At 42.9% G+C, this 21,209-nt stretch overlaps 1 protein-coding gene across 5 annotated transcripts in view; it reads right to left on the bottom strand.

The window, feature by feature from the left end:
- arhgap32b (Rho GTPase activating protein 32b) overlaps positions 1-20,906 on the bottom strand; it is a 136,005-nt gene extending 115,099 nt beyond the window's left edge. For 2 of the 5 annotated variants that reach the window (XM_083564815.1, XM_083564817.1), the window contains exon 1: positions 20,341-20,793. The gene's annotated coding sequence lies outside the window, so the exon portion shown is untranslated. Of the gene's footprint in view, positions 1-20,340 lie in introns of all 5 variants that reach the window. The other 3 variants (XM_083564813.1, XM_083564809.1, XM_083564812.1) reach the window with 3 other exon arrangements.
- Between the last annotated feature and the right edge of the window lie 303 nt (positions 20,907-21,209).

Below are 21,209 nucleotides of genomic sequence, written 5' to 3'. Positions count from 1 at the left end.
GGTCGCCCTGAAGAGGACCCGGGGGCGAGACGTCGCCTTCTGCGGAGCCCGGGGGCGAGACGTCGCCTTCTGCGGAGCCCGGGGGCGAGACGTCGCCTTCTGCGGAGCCCGGGGGCGAGACGTCGCCTTCTGCGGAGCCCGGGGGCGAGCCGTCGCCTTCTGCGGAGCCCGGGGGCGAGCCGTCGCCTTCTGCGGAGCCCGGGGGCGAGCCGTCGCCTTCTGCGGAGCCCGGGGGCGAGCCGTCGCCTTCTGCGGGCGCTGGAGACGAGCCGTCGCCTTCTGCGGGCGCTGGAGACGAGCCGTCGCCTTCTGCGGGCGCTGGAGACGAGCCGTCGCCTTCTGCGGGCGCTGGAGACGAGCCGTCGCCTTCTGCGGGCGCTGGAGACGAGCCGTCGCCTTCTGCGGGCGCTGGAGACGAGCCGGAGCCGTCGGTGGAACCCGGGGGCAGCGGTTCAACTTCCCTTTCGCAGTCCTGGAGCCGGGGTGAGTGCACAGGGAAACCCCTGGGCATAGGGGCGCTCCTTGGGACCCTTAGGAGCAGATCGGAGCCTACTGAGCAGCCTGGAAATGAGGTGAAGCCTGCCTGGAGATCCACGAGCGGAGAAGGGCTCGCCTGGAGGTCCACGACATCAGTGGAGCTCTCTTTGGGACACTGAAGCGGAGACGAGCTCGTGGGGTCGCTCGGAGGCGGAGACGAGCTCTCGGGAGGAGCCTGGAGCGGAGTCATGCCCTCTGGAGGGACCTGGAGCTGGGCGGAGCGCTCTGGAGGGACCTGGAGCTGGGCGGAGCTCTCTGGAGGGACCTGGAGCTGGGCGGAGCTCTCTGGAGGGACCTGGAGCTGGGCGGAGCTCTCTGGAGGGACCTGGAGCTGGGCGGAGCTCTCTGGAGGGACCTGGAGCTGGGCGGAGCTCTCTGGAGGGACCTGGAGCTGGGCGGAGCTCTCTGGAGGGACCTGGAGCTGGGCGGAGCTCTCTGGAGGGACCTGGAGCTGGGCGGAGCTCTCTTGGAGGTCCTGGGGCAGAGCCGAGCTTTCCGTGGGCGAGATGTCGCCTTGGAAGGGGCTCTGGGATGTGGCGTCGTCTGGAGAGGGACTCGGAGGAGTCACTTCGCCTTCTGTGACCGGAGGTGGCGGCGCGGCACTCTCGTGACGACTCTGTGGCGGGAAAGCATGCTCCTGGAGACTCTGTGGCGGCGCGGCGCTCTCGTGACCACTCTGTGGCGGCGGGAAAGCATGCTCCTGGAGACTCTGTGGCGGCGCGGCGCTCTCGTGAAGACTCTGTGGCGGCGCGGCGCTCTCGTGAAGACTCTGTGGCGGCGCGGCGCTCTCGTGAAGACTCTGTGGCGGCGCGGCGCTCTCGTGAAGACTCTGTGGCGGCGCGGCGCTCTCGTGAAGACTCTGTGGCGGCGCGGCGCTCTCGTGAAGACTCTGTGGCGGCGCGGCGCTCTCGTGAAGACTCTGTGGCGGCGCGGCGCTCTCGTGAAGACTCTGTGGCGGCGCGGCGCTCTCGTGAAGACTCTGTGGCGGCGCGGCGCTCTCGTGAAGACTCTGTGGCGGCGCGGCGCTCTCGTGAAGACTCTGTGGCGGCGCGGCGCTCTCGTGAAGACTCTGTGGCGGGAAAGCACGCTCCTGGAGACACTGTGGCGGCGTGGCACGCCCACGGGAACCTCGGAACAGAGCGGCACGCCTGTAGAAGCTCTGTGACGGCATGGTGTGCTCGCCGACGCTCGGAGATGGTGTGGTACGTCCACGAGAACCCCGGAACACAGCAGCACGCTGGTAGAGACCCTGAGATGAAGCAGCCCTCTCATCAAAACATTGGGGCTGAGCTGCAGGCTCATGGGAGATCCGGCACGGAGCCGCGTGCTCTTGAGAACCTTGGAATGGAGCACCTTCCTCCTCAAGGGGACTGTAGTGGAGATCCACCACCTCCATCCCCAACTTCCCCAGAAGCAGCCCGCTGAATTCGGCGAGTGAGCCGAATTTGCCCCCTTTGGCGCTCCATAGAGAGCTGGCTTTGGCAAGAACTTCTCCAGACAGGAGGGAAATACAGAGGGCAATCTTGGCTCGTTCGGAAGGAAACCGGGAAATGTTAACAGCCACATACTCGCCGATGCCTTGCAGAAATCCGCCCAATTCGTCCTTTTTCCCCGAGTAACGAGCCGGTAATCCCCTCGCGCTCTCTGAGGGGCGTGGCGCAGCCGCGCTCTCATGATCCGGCTTCTGTGGATCTGAACCGCGAGAAGCGGCACTGAGCTTCCGGAGGAAATCCGAAGCCGGGTTCAGCTGCCGATCCGTTGCGGTCGGAATCGCGGAATGGAGAATCCGCGTTCGGTATAGGTCGGTCGTTCTGTCAGGCTGCAGACGCGGAAGCCGATATAATCCGATCATTGTCCTTTTATTTCAACAACCGTACAACACAAAAACACTCATAAGCCGTTGAAAACAACAAACAAAGACATCCGCTCGAGACGCGTTGTCCGCTATGAGTTCGAATGTCCTAAGCATAATCCATAAAGCCTTCGGCAATGAGTAATCCAAGTCGGAAGTGGAATTCGCACATACAGCCGGCGGTCGAGCAGCCCCGCGATTGTCCAGCTTGACAATATAACGACCGACAGCCTGTGACTCAAGAACGTGAGTTTATGTAGTCTGATCTTTCATGAGCCACAGCTGTCGGTAATCTTGGGAAGCAGCGTGACTGCTATCGAGGGGGGCGTGGCAGGGTGGATCTCTGACAGCTACAGACGGGGGCGTGGCAGGGTGAATCCCTGACAGCTACAGAGGGGGGCGTGGCAGGGTGAATCCCTGACACTCCCACTTAGAAATCATGGAGGGGTCTGAAATTGTCATCGTAGGTGCATGTCCACTGTGAGAGACATAATCTAAAAAAAAAATCCAGAAATCACAATATATGATTTTTTAACTATTTATTTGTATGATACAGCTGCAAATAAGTATTTGAACACCTGTCTATCAGCTAGAATTCTGACCCTCAAAGACCTGTTAGTCTGCCTTTAAAATGTCCACCTCCACTACATTTATTATCCTAAATTAGATGCACCTGTTGAGGTCGTTAGCTGCATAAAGACACCTGTCCACCCCATACAATCAGTAAGAATCCAACTACTAACATGGCCAAGACCAAAGAGCTGTCCAAAGACACTAGAGACAAAATTGGACACCTCCACAAGGCTGGAAAGGGCTACAGGGAAATTGCCAAGCAGCTTGGTGAAAAAAGGTTCACTGTTGGAGCAATCATTAGAAAATGGAAGAAGCTAAACATGACTGTCAATCTCCCTCGGACTGGGGCTCCATGCAAGATCTCACCTCGTGGGGTCTCAATGATCCTAAGGAAGGTGAGAAATCAACCCAGAACTACACGGGAGGAGCTGGTCAATGACCTGAAAAGAGCTGGGACCACCGTTTCCAAGGTTACTGTTGGTAATACACTAAGACGTCATGGTTTGAAATCATGCATGGCACGTAAGGTTCCCCTGCTTAAACCAGCACATGTCCAGGCACATCTTAAGTTTGCCAATGACCATTTGGATGATCCAGAGGAGTCATGGGAGAAAGTCATGTGGTCAGATGAGACAAAAATAGAACTTCTGGGTCATAATTCCACTAAACGTGTTTGGAGGAAGAAGAATGATGAGTACCATCCCAAGAACACCATCCCTACTGTGAAGCATGGGGGTGGTAACATCATGCTTTGGGGGTGTTCTTCTGCACATGGGACAGGGCGACTGCACTGTATTAAGGAAAGGATGACCGGGGCCATGTATTGCGAGATTTTGGGGAACAACCTCCTTCCCTCAGTTAGAGCATTGAAGATGGGTCGATGCTGGGTCTTCCAACATGACAATGACCCGAAGCACACAGCCAGGATAACCAAGGAGTGGCTCTGTAAGAAGCATATCAAGGTTCTGGCGTGGCCTAGCCAGTCTCCAGACCTAAACCCAATAGAGAATCTTTGGAGGGAGCTCAAACTCTGTGTTTCTCAGCGACAGGCCAGAAACCTGACTGATCTAGAGAAGATCTGTGTGGAGGAGTGGGCCAAAATCCCTCCTGCAGTATGAGCAAAACTACAGGAAATGTTTGACCTCTGTAATTGCAAACAAAGTTGCTACTGTACAGAATATTAACATTGACTTTCTCAGGTGTTCAAATACTTATTTGCAGCTGTATCATACAAATAAATAGTAAAAAAATCATACATTGTGTTTTCTGGATTTTTTTTTTTTTAGATTATGTCTCTCACAGTGGACATGCACCTCCGATGACAATTTCAAACCCCTCCATGATTTCTAAGTGGGAGAACTTGCAAAATAGCAGGGTGTTCAAATACTTATTTTCCTCACTGTATGTAAAAAAAAAAGTATATAATAGAATGCATATGACAGTAAACAGTACAATTTGAGGTGATTGACATGATTGTCCTTAAAGTGACCGTGTGCGGTACGGTGTGGTATAAAGTGCACTGTGCTGTGTAAGTCCAGAGCTAATCCTTAAATTTAAAATTGAATCCTAAAATTAAAATGTTATCCTTATTATAATTATAAACAATATTAATAATAATAATAATAATAATAATAATAATAATACACCAGCAATCTGAAAATGGTCCAGCTTTAGTGGAAACAAATTGGGATCAAAACAGATAATACATTTACTCAGTGTGACTAAACATCAAATTCATTTAATCATTCATTTATTCTCCCATTAAAAACTTCCTTCTTTTTTCAAAAATAAAACAAAGGCTTTAAGCATAATGTAATTACGCATTAACACAATACAATATAATGCTTATTATACATATTGGGTATGATTTTATATCCATGACACGGTTATAGGAGGAAGACAAAAACGAAACAAGTGAAAAATGAAAAAAGTGTGTATACCTTGACGCACACTATAAAAGCATACGCTGAGTTTGAGTGACTCCCCTCGACTTTGTATACAGCGCTGAAAAACTATTTCATTTAAGAACCCACATGAATCTTTAAAAATCAGAAGAGGACAAGGCCGGTTTTTCATCGCCTGACTGTGCGATGAATAATTAATACCCTCTATCTTTAATGACTTTTTTATGAGACACAATCCATACTCTCGCTAAGCCGTTCCCCCTCGAGAGAGAGAACGAGCGCTGAAAGACGATGATGGCTGTGTTGGTGGCACTTAAGATAGGCTCGGTGTAACTTTTTATTAGAACGCCTGACTGGGGTTGTAACGGGCTCATGATTATAAAACGAAAGCCTGTTAGCAAAATAAGTAAAAAAAATTAAAGTTTTAAACGTCGGACGTTAAAACCTGTTCAGTGTAATGAATACTGAGAGAAGGTTTTAGTGTTAAATGGGAAAACAAGGGTTTTGACACACAGTGTCAGTAGACAATCTGTTACTGTTTCTGTATCAGATTTATGTGGCCCAGTTCTGTCAACGGTTTCACTCAAGTGTTCAGAAAATTCTTGCACGATAAACAAAAATGAAACACTTTCGATGCTTTACTCTGCGATTTTTCTTTTTTTTTCCCTTTTATAATACCCCACAGAAAAGTATGTATACGCCTTGTATGAATAACCCGCTCTTAAAAAGTGCATGTGAGGACCATAAAAATCCAATAAAATCTGAAATTAGCCAGTTATTCTGGCTTCACTGGACATTCACAAACACTGGACCTGATTTGTTCCACAAAACACGTGCCAAAACGTTTTCTTTTGCCAACAAATCATCGTATATTTCTCTGTTTATATACACTACAAAACAGACAAAGAATTGTGGCCAACTGACTGCTGTTATATTATCCTTCGCTTCACTGGAAGATCTTCCACTAGATTTTGGAGTGTGCTTGTGGAGATTTGTGCTCATTCACAGTAAGGTCAGGTGCTAATGTAGGGTGAGGAGGCCTGGGGCGCTGTCAGAGCTCCAGTTCGGTTCTCAATAGAATTGAGGTCAGAGCTCTACAGCAGGTCACTCAAGATCTTTCACTCCGTAAAGCATATCTTCATTTAGGTGTCTTTGTGCACAGGGGCATTGTCATGCTGGAACAGGTTTGGGTCTCCTAGTTCAAGTGAAGGGAAAAATGTAAATCTACCACATCTAAAAACATTCTATACAATTGTAACCCTCCAAATTCAGGGTGAAAGTCTGAAGAAGACCCACATTTGGCTAAAAAATAAGATCTCAATTCTTTTTCATACACCGACCTGGAGTTATGAGCGCTGAAGTGAATAACACTGATTATCTCTTCATCATGGCAGCTGTTAGCGGGTGGGAAATATTAGGCAGCAAGTGAACATTTTCTCCTCAAAGTTGACGTGTTAGAAGCAGGAAAAATGGGCAAGCGTAAGTATTAAGTAAATTTGACGAGGGCTAAATTGTGATTTCTAGACGACTGGGTCAGAACATCTCCAAAACTGCAGCTCTTGTAGGCTGTTCCTGGTCTGCAGTGGTCAGTATCTATTAAAAGTGGTCAAAGGAAGAAACAGTGGTGAACTGGGTTTCAAATTCTACGTCCTACTCCTTTCATTCTTTTTTTTACTATTTTCTTTCCTTGAAAATTGATTGCTTTGCCTGGAAAAAAAATAATTGTCTGACTACTGCAAAAGAGACACTGAAAGCACTTCAAGCTAATAAGAGTTTGGGAAGAGAGAGCATCGCTAATGAAGCTGCGGCGTGTTGAAAAGTAGCTTTGCCATTTCCAAGAACTGAATTGTTCTCTTTTTTTTAAAAAAAAGCAGGACACCAGTACTGAGAAAGCCTATTGCTTCGAAATGAAAAGGGAAAAAATTCAATAAACAGGCTGGTGTGCCTCACAAGACCTGCGACTGTCTAGCAATTAGCCAGCTACATGAGCTACAACCTAATTAGCAACAAGCCTACACTAGATATTGACAGCGATTGATAAAAAACCTGCCATTAAAGTTGCTGAATTGTTCAAAGCTTCTCTGCCATGTGTTGTTCTTTCGTTGTTGTACTATTCATCATGCCCTGAGACGGAGAAGGTCTCGACAGGAAATGCACATATCTCAACCTGACTGCCTCAACCTGAAGTAAAGATCTAGCAAAAATGGCCTTCCAACTCTACTGAACACCTGTACAGTTATAACCTAATCTACTTTACTGACAAATTATAAACAATTACAGAATATGAAATGAGTTCTTCCTCTTTCTCTTTAATCACCTGATTTAAAAGTCATGACATGTAAACAAATGCCTCAGTGTCATCTAATCTCTCGCTGATTTGTTCATTGGCGTGATTTTGTTTCTTTTTTGGCGTAATTTCTTCATTGTAGTCTTTTCAGCTATTTTTTTTAGCTCATTCGAACACTTCCTGTTGTACATCTCTGATGTCTATGCACAATGTCTTCTTAATACCACTCCGTCCTCTACATCTGCCTCTTTCAAACCACATCCATAAACCTCCTCCTTGGCCTCCATCCTGGTGGCTCCATCCTCAGCATTCTTCTACCGATATACCCCAAGTCCCTCCTCTGCACATGTCCAAACCATCTCAATCTTACCTCAATCACCTTGTTTCCAAAACGTCCTACATGTGCAGTTCCTTGAATACCTTCAGCATCTTCAGCTCTGCTACCTCCAGCTCCACCTCCTGTCTTTTACTCAATGCCACTGTCTCTATACCATAGAACATCACAGGTCTCACCACAGTCCTGTAAACTTTCCCTTTCACTCTTGCAGATACTCTTTTATCACAAATCACTCCTGCTATCACTCTTCTCCACCTACTCCACCCTGCACTCTTTTCTTCACTTCTCTATCAGTATATGCACAATATGTGAACGCCTTGCTCTGTTTTAATGACAGCGTAATGGCAGGGGACACGTTTAATTAAATCTTATTATAAACTGATTAGACAAACACTATATGGACAAACGTTAGTGGACACTTTGTCCCCAGTTATAATAACCTCCACTCTTCTGGGAAGATGTTTCACAAGATTTTAGAGAGTGCTTGTGGAGCCACAAGGGTGTTAGTAAAAATCAGGTGTTGATGTAGAAGAGGCCTGGGGTGCATTTAGCAGTCCAATTCATCTATAAGGTGTTGAGGTTGAGGTCAAAGCTCTATAGCAGACCACTCAAAGATCTCCTCCAGCTCATGTTAAGCAGATCTTCATGGAGCACGCTTTGTGCACAGGGGCATTGTCGTGTGGTACAGGTTTGGGTCTCCTAGTTCAAGTGAAGTGAAGATTTAATGCTACAGCATCCAAAGACATTTTAATTCAATTGTGTGCCTCCAACTTTGTGGAAAGAGTTTGGTGAAGAACCACATATGGCTGGAAAATGTCAGGGGTCCCAATACCAATCCAATCCAAGTATTGGGACACCTGACATTTTCCAGCCATATGTGGTTCTTCACCAAACTGTTTCCGAAGCCCCTGTGCACAAAGCTGTTTTTCACTCGCGCCAAAAACAGAAAGCCGATTAGCTGTTGCATGTTGGTCTCATTTGTAGTCGTAATACAGTGAAATATATTTGGACTAACGAATGAAAGAAGTGCAACACCACAAAAACTAACTGTCCATTTATAGAGTGAATTTTAAACTGAATATTGCTTAAGGTCTTTAAAGTGAAAAAAAGAAAGAAGTGTTGGTCAGATCATCTATGCGTCTACAGTCAGCGTTGAATTTTGAAGCCGAATCCAATCTCAAATGCCGAGGCATAACATATGTGCTGGAGAGAAAGCGGCTCTGCTGGTATCCTCCATTTGCATTTCGGTCAAATTAGAATCAACAAGCAGAATAATATGCAATAGTTGTCAGGAGAGGAGAAGATTCTTGGCTGATGAGTCATTGCTTCAAATTGCTTCTTCCCACAGCTGGAGGGATCAGGCACTCAGCTTGTTGTGAATAATGCTGGTGCTGTTTCAGAAATGTGCTGGAAGATGACAGCTTAATGATGCACAGCACTTTTTTTTTTATTATTATTAGTTTTTTTTTTTGTTTTTTTTAGTTTAGAAGAAGGAAATTGCGGAAGGTCTTATCCTCTGGAAACTTATTTATGTAGGAAAGATTCCATGGATTATTTAAGACTTTAATAATCTTGTCGAAAGATAAAATGAGATAAGAGGTTGCCATTTTGAACAGTATTTGAACTGAGCCGGACTTAAAAGAGTCGTGTTAGGATCAAATCGGTTCTGTTGAATGGCAACAAACCTAGACTAGATTGTCTTTATTGAGGACTCTTTTTATGAAATGTCGCAGCACAGAGATATTATTTCATGGACAATGAAGAATGCTGAGGATGGAGCCCCCAGGAAGGAGGAAAAGAAGAAGGCCAAGGAGGAGGTTTATGGATGTGATGAGGGAAGACATGCAGGTAGTTGGTTTGAAAGAGGCAGATGTAGAGGACAGGGGGGTATGGAGACAGATGAACCGCTGTGGCGACCCCTAATAGGACAAGCCGAAAGAAGAAGGAGAAAAAGAAGATTTTCCAGCTAAATAAGTATTCAATTCACCCAAGTAGGCCAGCAATATAAATGATATAAAGTAGCACACAGCAGTCTAGTGTACAAAACGTAAGGTTTGGAAAACATATAAGCTCTCGGTATACCTCTGTGATATTCTCCAGAGGATTAGTTAGCTCTCGGAGATGTTTGCATGTACAAACATATTTCCTGTTTCCATTTGGGTGCTAATAAAATGTCGATCTTTATCTCAAAACCATCTGTTTACATACACAGACAGTCAGATCTCAGTGTGCTTGTGTTCACCAGGTATCAGGTGTCTACATAAGACTCTTCTTCATGTTTGCTCAAGCTTCCCCCCCCCCTACACACACACACACACACACACACACACACACACACACACACTGCCAACTGAATCCTCAATGAAATTTCAGATCGTCAGCATTCTCAATAAGGCTGGGTTGTAGGAATTCTCTGGCTGTTCTTCACTAACCTCTTTCAAAGCAGGAATTGTTCGGGTGCAAAGAATAGCAAAGAGAATTCCAAAGCATCTCTTTATGCCAATGTCTAGAGGCCAGTAGAAATACTTTTCATTCTTAGCTCAATTCAGCCTTGTGTGTGTGTGTGTGTGTGTGTGTGTGTGTGTGTGTGTTTGAGGGAGTGAAAGCTCCTGTAATTAATGGACATGTAGACTGGAATAACAAAGGCCTCATTACTGCTCAAAGCATCCACAGTATTCAGAGCCTCGGGTCAGGGGTCACTCCAGGCTTTGTGTGTTACTACCATTGGTTGTGGAAAAAAAAAAAAAAAAACAATAACCCCTTTGATATCGCCATAAACTTTTCACGGACAGATGAATTTGTGTTTGGAAAGCGTTTGGCAGGAACTTTGTAGAGAAACTCCGGCCAGGCTTCAAGTTTTAGTCTGTGAATGAAATGATCTAGAAATTTCTGAAGATTAGGGATAAGTTTTTCCTTTTGTTGTAACTTTTGTTATTACTAGCAAAACATAATGTATCAGGCTTGTTAGCTACAAACAGTTCATAGTTCCATTTAATGTTTGGGAACATTTTGTTCTTGTTATCAGGAATCCTGTCAGACATTCTCTCATAAACCTCTCTGAAAAAAGTAAATAAAACAAAGCGCAAAAACAATCAGGTTACTGTGAAAACAATTCCTCAGGGAAAACTACACTCTATCCAAAGGATAATTTTGGATGCAACTGCATAAGATCTCACTATGGAATGCCCCATTGTCCAGAGCCATTTTCATGAAGATACACTATATTGCCAAAGGTTTGCACCTGGTCATAATTACGGTATGTGATTTTTGAGCATCTGCTCTTACAATTTCCTCCCCTCTCCTGATAAGATGTTCCACAAGATTTTGGAGTGCGCTTTGCGGAGATTAATTCAGCCAAAGGGTGTTAGTAATGTCAGTTACTTATGCAGTAAACATTCATATTCATTCATGTTCAGTAGGGTTGAGCTTCAGAGCTCTATAGCTGGAGATCTTTTTCCAACCCATGTTAAGCATATCTTCATGGAGCTGGCTTTGTGGGTCTCCTAGTTTAAGTAAAGGTTAAAAATGTCATGCTGTCATAAAAATTCCGTGTGTCCAACACTTTTGTCCATATAGTGTATGGTTTATATTAGTTGGAGTGTAAGATCTTGAGTGGCCTGCTTTAGAGCTTTGACCTCAACCCTACTGAACAACTTCAGTTTGAGGGGGAAATTGAAGCTTCATCCTACATCAGTACCTGACTTTACTAACACCTTTGCGGTTAGATGATGACAAATCTCCACAAGCACACCGCAAAATCTAGTGGAACATCTTCCCAGAAGAGTGGAAGTTATAGTATCAGCAAAGTGAAATGGGATGGTTAAAAAAAACACACAAATCTTATACGATGTCTTATTCTGGATTCCACTTCATGTGGAGTTTTGACACTGGACCTCTTTGAGTGGCGTGGAGAAGCTGGTGTTGGATCTGTGATGATCGCAAATGTTGAGCTATTTTATGAGTTGTTCAGTAGATCCTGGTTTTATAACATCAACTGACTGTATAAGACTGTAGAAAGAACATTACTTATAATCTTACACTCCAGTGCTCATGTTAGTTCTCACTGTCCCGTGTTCTGTATTGTTTTAAAGACTATAATCACACTCTTGATGTCACCCAAATGAGGATGGGTTCCCCTTTGAGTCTGGTTTCTCTCAAGGTTTCTTCCTCATAACATCTAAGGGAGTTCTTTCTTGCCACAGTCGCCATGGCTGCTCATCAGGGACAAATGCACACCGCTCACCTTAACTGTTAAATTCTGTAAAGCTGCTTTGAGACAATGTCTGTTGTAAAAAAAAGCGCTATAGAAATAAACTTGACTTGACTTATGGTCTATAAACCTGTTATTAGTATTTCATTATGTGGAGCATCTGCCAAGCCCGAGTGTACGCTGTTACTATAAAAACGTTAAGTTAAAAGTATTTTTTTCCCTGCACCTTTTTTTGTCAGAACTACCCCGAGTTACCGCTAAATAAAATACAGCACCAACTTCCGTCCAATCAAACTGAAGGATTCAACGAAGCTTTGCCACAACACCGAACACACCATCGATTTCAGTCCAGACTAAACTCAGGAGAAAAAAAAAAGTTTCCCACCACACGAACGTCTGAAGGACATTGCATAACAGTTTGACCAGCTGAACATAAAAGTGCTGAAGGTCGGAGAAGAAGCTGCTGCATCGTGCGTCCTCCCATCGATTGTATGTCATGCAATTGCTTTATTTATTTTCTTTTTTTGCTTCACTGCATTTTTATATCTAATCCTAAAGAGGATGGGATAAAAAGGAGGGTAAGGGCTGCAGTCTGGAGTGGAGAGATACTGAATTTGAAAAAGTTCGGGAAAGCTTGTTTAGCTCACGACCAACACAAGGACGCCGTAGCGCTGGGGAAAAGAAGGTCATGTTTGGGCACGCAATGTAATGTCTTATTTTGAACTGTGGCTGCAGTCAAATCACACAAGCAGCTCGAAAATTCTCTTGGATTTCTACCTTAAAAGGTAAAGCAAAAACTGCTGGGACTGGAAAAACACTGTTGTGGGTAAAGTGTCAGCTGCTTTATTCATATTAACACAAACCATAAGAAGACAAGGGCAGGGCAGTGGGAAGTGGTGGTTCAGACTAGAGGTTGTAGAGCCGTCCGCCGCTCGACCCGTTTCGGTCGACCTCTCGTTCAGACAGTTGCAGATTCTTACTCAAAGGTCACATAAAGAAACTGATCTGTTAAAACATCTGACTTTTCCAGCCGTCTGGGGTTCCTCCATAAACTGTGAAAGTGGTAGCATCGAATTTTTCCATCACTAGGAGAACTGAACCTGTTCCAGCATGACATTGCCTCAGTGCACAAAGCCAGCTCCGTGAAGATATGCTTTAAATGGGTTGGAGTGGAAGATCTTGAAAGGCCTGCTATAGAGCTCTGACCTCAAAACGCAACGCCTTTGGGATGAATTGGAACGCTGACTGCACCCCAGGCCTCCTCACTCTACATCAGTACCTGACTTCACCACCACCCTTGTAGCTAATGAGCACAAATCTCCATAAGCACACTCCAAAATCATGGGGAACATCGTCCCAGAAAAGTGGAGGTTATTATAACTGGAAATAGGGACTAAATGTGGATTGGGAGACTGTATAAAATTGCCAGCTACAGTCTACACTGTTCGTCGATGCTGAATAGACAACGGTGTGCTCATGGAACCAGATGGGACGCCGTCTTTAACTATACACTTCAAAGGTCAATGGATATTCATTTACTTTTTTATTTATGTATATTTTAACAAAAGGTACTGCACAACGAGACGAAACATTTTAACCTTTGCCAATGACAGCACTTCAGCCCAGCCTGTTTTACCTTTCCCTTATCTTCAAAGTAATAACCCAGAGGAACCTGAGCTCTTTGCTGTCTGCAATGTTTTGATCACAAATCTAGCACCTGCCTGCAAAGCAAAGTAGTGCTGTCTCAGCGAGACAAGGACAAAGTTATCTTCAAACCGTGACCGAGCATAACGGCAACCGACAGGAAAGAACAAGAAAAAAAATAACCAGTCAGACGCAATGTTGGGAGGGAAGTAAAGGGCAGGAGAAACACAAGTATAAAGTGCACACCCTGTGCCTGAGGGTGATTGATCAGCCATTGAACAGCACTTCTGTTTGCTTAGGCTGCAAGGCGATGCAACGGCCCGTCTGGTAATAGATCTGCCCTGCCCAGATCACCTCAAAGCTCAGCTCCTTCTTTTGTAGCTGCAGCACCTCCAAAAGCAACCCCACAGCCCATATCCAGAATGCCTGTTTGCTGCCAAGCAATTATCCAATATACCAAAGCTGATTTATGGGGCCGATTTGTTTAATACACCAAATTAGAGAACCATTTAAGGCTTTGTTTATTCAGTGACATTAGCCCTGAAAAGTGGGTATGTAAAACTGAGCCTGTTTTTAAAGTCTTTTGCATCTGCACTTTAAAGCAGGAATCCGAATAATAAAGGAGAGGTTATATGTGAACACGAGTCAGAGCCGAAATCCCAGGCAGACTGATGAAAGGTGAGACCGAAAAATTATTCCCCGGAAACAATCTCCAGTGTTTAGGTGGGACCAGGAGCTGAGAGGAAACATGGAAAGATGTTCTGATGTCCTACTGAGTGGCTGCTACCTTCTGGGCCAATATGAAGGATAGAGAGAGACGGTGTGGAGATTCTATAATTCTCATCAAATAAATGCACAAATCCAAATCCAAAGTGTGCATCACAAGCAGAGAGAAGATGCAGGAGACAAATACCTGGATGTTTGAAACAAACTAACACTAAATTAAACTAAAAATCATTTTTAGGACCGTCATTGCAACCAAAAACACTTTGAGTGTAATATTATCAAGGCTGCAAGCATCAATGATCCAAAGCACTAGCACAAGAACGTTACCCCAACAGTGTCCTGAGTAAATACACAGCTGAGTGAACACATCTTGGAGCATTCTCCCTCCTCTGTGAACCTTTTTCAACATTCATAAGAAGAATATTTTTAATAGGAGATATTCTTATAATGCAAATAAATATCAACCACAACAATTATATCTAATGAACTTCAGTTTTTTGGTCTAGCACTATAGAAAGTTTGACACACAAATAACCAAAAAACTTATGTGTATTAGTATTGAGAGGATTACTGATTCTACACATCTTTGGAACTGTATATGAACATAAACGCTGTAGATGTGCACAGGAAGATATTTAGTCCATAAAAGGGTCACGACCACAAGGGTTTCAACCTCATCAGACCGTTCGATGAGACCAGGTGACTTGTAGAAGGAAGCCACTCCTAATCGGCATGGAAATGATTCAGCATGACCAGTCAGATGAACATTTTGATGATTCGCCATGACCTTAACTTTCTAAAAAGTCAAGTGGGGCCAGCAAAATAAATATATGCCCCCTACAGTCTAACAGTGGCCAGTTTTCCCTTCTTTTTAGGGGAAAACTATGTTATTGTGCTCTCAATTGCATTACTAATACGAATTGACCTGTAAGGAATTTCAGACTCGCAAATGTGGGATTATTTTAAGAATGCACGGCTCCTTTAATGGATACCATGCCTATTCATGAACTGGAATCTAGAGTTCGCATTAATGCTATTCTTTACTATACTGTTGTTTTTTTTGCATTATAAAAGTTTGCATTAATTTATGTAAATGAGGCGTTATCTAATTCAAAATGTCTGTATCTGCATACCAAATACAACAAAAAAAAAACTAGTCTTCTAAAGATGATGCAATTAAGATATACTGTATATTTCACTGGCACAAATTACAATTTGCTTGTTAAATCAACAGAATACAATTCACTGTAAAAAAGTAATTCTATTTTCAGCATAAAATTCAATGTAGATCTAACAATCATTGACATATGAATAAATTTGGAGTTGGAAATGTACAAGTGGACAAAGTTTTTCTGGATTACAGAAATTTGACTGCAAAAAAATCTGGTACAAAAATAATGTGTTTCCACAATAGACGGACGGAATTTTTATTCTAATAGAGAAAATATGATGTTGTACCCAAATGATGCATACATTTTCATCTGATTTAGGTTGGGTTGCAAATGGGAAGAATGTTTCCGGTAAATTTACAGAAACATTTTAGAAACTTTCTATGGGAACTTCATCTGTGGAATTCGGGAAATATTCCAAGTTGGAAACCAGGAATTTATGGGAATTAACTGGAAATTATTAAAAAATTTGGGAAATTGATCCAAAATGTATCATATACAATAAATATAAATAAATATTTTGGGGTTTTTTTTGTCATTTTGTTTGGTCATAAGATGAAATGCATAAAAACTAATACAGGTATAAAAAATTACATTTCTGACTTCGATTCGATTGTTGGTATATTTTTATTGCACAATTGCTTACACACACCACAAGGAAGTTTTATACATGAATTTATGTAATATTTATGTAATTTTTGTGAATGCTCACCAAGACGGACATTTTTTACAGTTATTTTGACGTGCAGGATTAAAGGAATGATGTGTATTATGTTATGAAAGAATGCACAGTAGATGGAGGGGGTTTGGCCTCAATAACAGTAAAATTGCTGAATGTGCAGGATAGAAATTCAACTAAAATTGCATTTAATCTGGTTGTTATAACCAAGATTATACTGCAAGACTTTTTTTTTTCAACTACTTTAAGTTCCCTGTTGTAGGCTAACCTGCAACATTTAGTAAATTCAATGTATTCCACATATATTCCTGTTAATTCCCATGGAATGTTTTGAGTAAATACATGGAATTTTGCAACCCTATAGTATCAGGAACAAGCCTTTAAAGGATTTATGGTAGAATGTGATTAGAAAAAGTAAACAGAGCTTAAAGATTTAGATTTTAAATTTTTAGTGTAAAATTATGACTATTTTAAGAACGTAAATACAAATAACTTTCTTTCGGCTTCTCCCGTTAGGGGTCGCCACAGCGGATCCTCCGCACGTTTGATTTGGCACATGTTTTACGCTGGATGCCCTTCCTAACGCAACCCTCCCCCAATTTATCCGGGCTTGGGACCGGCACTGAGAGTGGCTGGGGATGGTTCCCTGACCGGGGATCGAACCCGGGTCGCAGCGGTGAGAGCGCTGCATCTTAACCACTAGACCACCAGGGGAAGAACGTAAATACAAATAATAATAAAAATAGCTTCTTGTGACCAACACAGTTTCTAACTTACTATTGTCTTGCCTTAGCTTGCATTTCATTATCGCTGTTTCATGCGTGACATCATTTATTTGCCTTCTGGTGAGGGACTGAATAAATAAGGCAGTGCCGACACTAGGCTGTGGAAACGTACTGCTGGCTTGAGTCATGCCACCGGGGAAAATTTGCATATCCTTAGTCCTGAATCACAAGGTCACAAAGACAGCTCTAAGCTCAAAAAAACCCCCGCACATATTCCCTCCTGACCTATACACTTTGTTTCTGACTGAACTCGTCCTTTGTCTGTGTTTTAACAGCCTACATGAGGTGGAAGCTTAAATACTAAGGCAAAATACTTACAATTTTAGTATATTTCTCATGCTAATGCTAGGGCTTAAAGGCATTCCACATGCAAACAACAAAGCATGCAAATACGTTAGCCAGTGGTCTGGCTGTAAACATGCAGAGATCTACAGCTGTACAAACGTTAGTCTAGTCTTCTGAAAGCAGCTGTACGCTGAATGCTATAAATTGGTTTAACGTTACTGGTTTAACTGTAGCAATGCTGTGGCCGAATATCGTCAAATTATTCGTTAGAGGAAACTCATCAGCCATGTGGGGCCAAATGGAGGAAATCTTACCTCAGATTGTGAGGCTACTTGTATTAAACCATCATTTTATTCAACAATGCAATAATGGACATTTGAACTTTCTCGGTTTTACTAAAACAAAAAACAAGATTCATGATAAACTATGTTGGAACAAAGAAATGAACATGACTATGGGAAAAAAATGTTTGCACGTTACCTAAGTACTAAGACACATGGTCTCCAAAACGTTAGGGTCTGTAAATTCTTATTAAATAACCTGTGTGGTTTAATTTTTCTTTTTTTAATCACACCCATGTGCAGAAGTTTCAGTCTCCTGTATTGTAAGTTTCTCCTTAGAACCCACTGCCTGAGCTTCACTACAATAAGAGATTTGGGATAAAACCCAAAGATTATGTGAGACTGTTATGGCACAGACGGCTGCAGCTATCGCTTATTTTAGTAATCAAATATGACAGAATGACAGCTTGGCGATACCGGTGCTTGAACCCCCGGCCTTCCGATCGTTAACCCAGAGCATTACCCACTACGCCATCACCTCCAAAAGCTACTACAAGCAACATGCAGGTAGAATAAGTGAAATAATAAAAAAAAGTTGGTAAAGATTGTAAGATTCCGAACACATCAAATTTGACCCTAAATCAACATGAACAGTTCACATATAATTAATTTTTACTGCTCACACGCTGAGAAGTTCAAGCGTTGGCGTCGCATTGCTCTTTACCAAGCTGTTACACTAAACCTTTCCAGATTTCCTGTCCATATCACCAGGGTTACCTTTAGGCGGTGTTTCTACACCTTAAGCATCTTCTTTTTCTATTTGGATGCTTTAAAATCATTGATTGTGAAGACTGAACGTTATTATTTAAGCAAGATTGGCAATAAAACATTAATCAGTGACATATCTTTAAGTCTTTGCCTGCTTTCCACTCACTCTCCATGCATGGCTTACAGTCAGAACTTGTATTACTATTGTTTCTAACACGGTGTTAATAACCATTAATTACAGGTGTCAGTGCAAAAGCTACAGTTCAGAACATGTCTGTTGAAAATTGAGCGAATCTCGGCTCAGTCCAGTTTTGTCCTATTCGATTTTTGATGCCGATTTTCGACCTACAGGAACGCTTTCATTACACCCGTCCCCAGTTTAGCTCCTTTCAGTGACATACTGATATGAACCTATAAAAGTGATGCGACATTAAAACGATGAGCCGAAAGACCCGAGCGCTGGTTCATACGTGCTGCATTACTTCTCGGATGCGTGTGAAACAATCGCCTGTGTGTTAATTACAGACGTAGCATGCTTTTAGCATGTTTCAGACTGTGCAGGTTGGAGGTGTTACATGATTATTACGTGTCACACTGGATGAGAGGTTCCTAAAAAAAAAAAAAAAAAAGAACTTTGAACGGAATGTAGAATTAAAGGAAATGACTGCGTTCTGCATCGTCGATCCGCGGGATCTGAATTCATGTTGAAAACTGTGTAAACGCCAATCGATAGACTTTTATTTTTCAAAAGATTAGATATTTTTTTTTATGTTCAACAGTTATACGCCGGATACAACAAATTCAATGAAACGCAAACCTTTTTTTATTCAAGATCACCAATACGTTTCAGACAAGTTTTACAAAACAAATAATCTTAACTATTTAGGGAAGATCTGAATTCAGCTCAACCCGTGAAAAAATCAGTGCTGATGTTCAAACCTTTGCTATGTACATTGCTCTGAAAAATGAGATTGCGTGAGTAAGTAAGTAAGTAATATGCCAGTAAGTACCATCAGTCTCTTAATGTTTGCATTTTTGCTCCTGCACTTCAATATTTATGCATTTTACACACACAATTTATACATCAACAAGAGCGCCTCACATTCCAGTCACAAACTACTGACCCTCCTTCCATCAAGAAGGAGATACAGGAACATACGCAGCAGAAACAGCAGGTTCACGACCAGCATTTGTCCATCCACCATCGTGTTGTATAAATGTATACAATCTCATTCTCTACTCATCTTGTGTCTTACATACATCTTGCAGTAATACATATGCAGTAATGGTTGTATGTTGAATTATTTTTAGAGCGCAGTAAATCTACCGCTATAAAAACTGCACATTGACTAATATATATCTGAATTTCATTTCTATAGTGTCCCTAGAGAAGATACTTCAATTATATTTATCTGCACTTGTCACAATTTCTACTAATTGCACCTCTGGTAGAAGTTAAACTGCATTTCGTTGCTGTTTGCCTGTACTTTGCGACGACGATAAAGGTCCGTCTGTCTGTCTGTCTGCCTGTTTGTCTGTCCGTCTGTCTTTCTGTCCGTCCGTCTGTCTGTCTGTCTGCCTTTCTGTCCGTCCGCCTGTCCGTCTGTGTGTCTGTCTGTCTGTCTGTCTTTCTGTCCGTCCGTCTGTCTGTCTGTCTCTCCATTTGAACAACTGTATAGACGAGCCACGATAGCAACTCTACCTTAAGGATTCTCTGTAGCCTACAGATCATTCATGATTAAAAAAGTGATTGACACACTGCCTTCACACAAAGTACTGATCTCCAATACTGAATATCATCATCAAGACTAGGATCTCATCAGATTTTAACACGGATCACAAACCTCGCATTACATCCATCATAGGGTGGATATGGTGGATATGATGTATCCAGAGCTCTGATAGTGGTATAGGACAGTGTGTCCCTGAAGACAATACGAGTTAACTCTACAGTGTAGCCCACCCACCTTCATATATATCCCATACAGCACTCAAATCTCTACTACGGACAGGTTTGAAAAAGGAAGAGGTGCTGTTTTGATAAAGACCTAAATCCTAACCATAGTTCACTATTACAGTGTAACACAACTGTTGCTAATCTTGGGATCACAGCATGCTTTTTTTTTCCTGCACAGAAACAATGCATGCAGCAGCACCATCTGAAGCTACGATCTAGCCAATGTTCTGATGTGATTAAGGTGCACCAGTGATCTGTTCTGAAACACATTCCTGCTGTTTTAATCTATTTAGTAAAAAATGTGAAGGAGATAGGACATGCAGATCTGAAGAAGGTCTCTGCTTACCTGGGTCTTGAACAGATTGCAGATATTGGTGTCACAGTGGCTTAGCAGAAACCCAGAAGAGGAATCCAGATCCATGCAGTCTCATTGTCTGCGATGATAAAAGCCCTAAAACTGGTTCGGATCATCTCGGTGGTGGCAAAAAAAATAAATAAATAGCTTTGCGTTCGGCTACAACCAACAAGCGATCGTGCAGCTGTTTGTGTTGCCCGGCTGCTGTGGTCTGTCCGAGCGCGCGCACACTCACACACACACACACACACACTCACAGTAAATGAACTTCGAAACTAAGCGCGTGCTCCGCTCGATTTTTCACCATTCTGCACTAAAAACAGAATAAAGCGGGACGCGAGCTGATCCTGGGGACCCCTGGAGCGCACACGACCACGCGCGCCGCCGCCGCCACCACCTCCTCGCTACGGGAGACTTCTCTCGAGCAGCATTCAAAATCCGGGAGCGCGCAAAGATAGGCAGTGCGCGCGGCCGCCGTGACGTCACAGCCTAGGAAGATTAAACCGGCGCAAATAGGCTGGGGGAAAAATCAAACGACACGCGAGCGCGCGCGTGCGTCTGTGGCATATTATACTTTTATGTTAGCACCAGCAGCATACATCACCGCAAAATCTAAACATTTTTATACTCTCGAACTGTAGTATTGTTTTTGCAGGTCAATAAGAGTGGAATTATAACCATCCAAATGTTATTATGCATATAATAATATATATATATATATATATATATATATATATATATATATATATATATATATATATATATATATATATATATATATATATATATATATATATATATATATATATATATATATATATATATATATAGTTTTAATCAGAAATATTCAAACCCCCAAG

Source organism: Silurus aristotelis (genome assembly GCF_946808225.1).
Source record: "Silurus aristotelis genome assembly, chromosome: 16".
Lineage (NCBI taxonomy): Eukaryota > Metazoa > Chordata > Actinopteri > Siluriformes > Siluridae > Silurus > Silurus aristotelis.
This window is presented reverse-complemented; position numbering and strand designations above follow the sequence as displayed.